Genomic DNA, 3332 nt, shown 5'->3' with positions numbered 1-3332 from the left:
GGACAAAGAATCCTATAGTGTCAGCACCACTGCTTATGTGAACCAGCTTTGGGCAGTGCTATTCTCTAGAATATGGGAGGGTCTCAGTGGGCAACCCACACAGGCAGGTCCTGTCCCCTATTACTAGGATGCTGGTCCAGGGTCTGCTCCTCTCTCTTTACAGCAGAGGAAGGTAGGAGCACAACCTTTTCTTTGTTACCCATTTCTATTGTACCCCTCACGAGGAAGGCTGAGTATGGGGTGGGGTCTCGAGAGGGACAACAGAAGGAGGAGGGGAAAATCTGTCTCTGGTTTTACCCTGCAAATCTCACTGCCCCCACTCACTCACCTGCACAGGCTGGAAGCCTGGCTCAGCTCTTCTGTCTCTCCCCAAAGAGCTGTGAACCACACACTTAGCAATGCAGAGAGATGGCTCCAGGCACCCTCAGCGTTTATTATAAATCACGGAGACAGGAAAGATATGAGTCCCCACCTGCAGAATCACTGAAGCAGCGACTGTGGGCATATCTTACTTGGAAACGATTTTCCTGCTTTCTCCACAGCACATGGGGCTTCAGGGACCAAACCCAGAGGAACTGTACCTTGGGGCAGCATTCTCAAGTCCTGGGACAGTTTTCTTGTTATGATCCTTACATCGAGACCCTCTTAAATGCTGGCATTTTCTGACCTCCCTTAAACGGTCTCTCCTTGAAAGTACGCCCTCCACGCCCTTCCTCATGTGCTGTGGTGTTTTCACCTTCAGGCCTGAATTAGGATACATTTTTGTTATCTTCTACCTACTGATAGATTTTAAACCCCTTAAGAGAAGGAGTGGTCTTCTTTGTGTGAGATCAATGAAGAGAAATTTAATTTCTTTTTTTAAAAAGTACAGGGAAAAAACCCCAATCTTTTTTCTTCTAATGAAAAAGAAGCTGATACTCAAATCAGCTGATTTCTTCTCTGTCCCCAGAACACAACACGATCATTCCCCCCTCAAAAACTTTGTCAAAGTAGTTCTTGCACCTGTGATGCCCTCTCTCCTATGTCTGAGCTGATATTTAGACTCTCAGTTGTGTTGGTCAAGTTGCCCTTGATTCACTTCAACCCCAAAGCACATGCTGTAAAATGGGAGGGGAGGGGAGAAGTGGCCTTCCCTGTGTAGTTTGCCCTGGCGTCTCTCCCTTGGCCCTGGAGCTGACCCTGTGCATCCCAGCTGCAGGGGAGGCTGTGCAGAGCTGTTCACCAGGCAGGCCTGGCCTGTGGTCTGGACCATCCGGTGCTGCCCTCTGCTATTCAGATCAAATCCCATCATCATCAGGCAGGGACGCCCTCCAAATGGCCCCACACGTGCACAGATGCTGCTGGGAAGGAGCAGGGGAGGCTCCTTGGGCCCAGCCCGTTAGCACATCAGCCCGAATCACTCTACCAGACTAACTAGTGCATCCTATTGGCTCTGTCACTTCTTGGTGGGCAGTTTCTTACTCAGATCCCTCAACTTCTCTTTCTCAAACCCAGACTCACATGGTAGAGTTCGTCCCCCAATGCTTTGGATTTAGCAGCCTTCTCTATTGATGGAGTAGTGGGAGAGAGTTTTCCCTGTACTGAAAATGATTGAATGAAGAAAAGATTATCATATGACATCCCCCACCTGCCTCAATGAAGGCGGCTTCCTCTCAGATAAACGTTGGGCTTGTTGATTATTGCATTGTTTATGGTGGTCCCTTGAGGTCATAGGACAAGGTCACACCCTGGATGTCCTTTGTGTCCAGGGTACAATAATTTTCAGAATTGACTTGCAGAGAAGTGAAGCATCTACAGGAAATGGGAATCTTGGTGGGAGTCCAGCGGGCAGGGCCTCTCTGGCCTTGCATCTCTGTCTTGGCCGTGGAGCACGTGAGGGTCTCACTGCACTTGACTTTGCCCCTGCGTGGAGGGAGTTGCAGGCAGCCTCCCAATCCTGTTCTCTGCTGCCTCCCACCATCACCATCCTGGTTTACCTGATCATCCAGGTGCACAGCAGCTTATTTCCCTTACATAATCTCTGACTCTTGGAGTGATCCTGCCTGGGCAGGATGCAAACAAGACTTGTGCATGCCCTACCAGGCTGTGGAGATGGTGGTAAGGTGAGTTTCTGGAGGACCAGCTGACTCAGTGGTGGGTGCTGGTGTACAAGAGCTAGCTTCTCCCTGAGCCTTGGGGAAGAGTCTCCAACTTTGCCAATCCTGGAGGATGGGTTTCATGTCAGAGGAGAAGGTGGTTTCCTTATCAGTTCCCTACAGGATGCTTTAGGCAGGGGTCTCCCTTGCTACAGTTAGACTCCGTTTATTCCCCAAACCTGAATGAACAATCCTATGGGAAAATGTGGCATAGACCGTGGTTTGGGAACAAAGTCTGCTGGGGGACTAAAGGGAGACTTTGGGGCTCTGGGAGGTTTCCTAAGGAGAGAATAGGAAGAGCACTTGGCCTTGAGGTCGGGGAGTGGAGATCCTACAGGCTGTCGGTAGTAAAGAGCCCAGCAAGGCCAAGAGTGGGCAGTGGGGAAGGGCTGGGCTGTCTGAGGGGCAGGTGGGAGTTGGGGGAAACGAAGGGCCAGCAGGCTCCAGTGGCATGTGAAGCCTTGAGTGTGACTATGAATCTGGATTTCTATCTGTCTGTAGAAGGGAGAGCACTTCTGAAGACACTACAGGCTGATTTGATTTAGAAAAGGCGCATTGCACATGGCTTCTGGGCAACAGAGTTACGACATAAAAAGGATCCAGCTTCACAACAAAAGGGCTGTTTCAGGTGCCTTTAGTTCAGACTGAGCCCCTCGCTGAGGGAGGGTCTATGGTCATGGAGGGCCAAGGGCCACTGCTGTCAGATTTCAGAATTGGCCCCCATGAAGGGGCCTCTGGGAAGTGAATTACAGTTATGATTCAAGTCGGGCCGAGCAGAATGTTCAGAGTTCATGGTGAGCCCAGCACACTTTCCTTTCGAGGATTCAGAAGAGGCAGCAGAGACTGTGAGCCTGCCCTGACAACGACCCTCTCTGCAGGGGAAATAGCTCCAAATCCCCAGCACTTTAATAATCAGGATGGCAGGGTGTGGTTGGCTCAGACTAGCAGGCAGTGCTGTGGGAGGGCAAAAAAAAATGGGTCAGAGGAGGTTTGGCCTCTCAGTGTGGGGAGAATGGGCTAGGACAGGGATGGGTGAGGTATTGAAAGATGGAGAGGACAAAAGTTATCCCTCAAAAGAAAACCGTCCAAATAGTTTTTGCAAGTGCAATCATCCAACATGTGAGTGAACATCTTTATGTGCAGAACCATGCTGGCGACAGGTCATGACCTAAGTGAAAGGGATGGAGCTGCACTCTT

The sequence above is a fragment of the Balaenoptera physalus genome, assembly GCF_965194825.1.
Source record: "Balaenoptera physalus genome assembly, chromosome: 12".
NCBI lineage: Eukaryota > Metazoa > Chordata > Mammalia > Artiodactyla > Balaenopteridae > Balaenoptera > Balaenoptera physalus.
The sequence above is the reverse complement of the archived record's forward strand: the minus strand, read 5'-3'. Positions refer to the sequence as shown.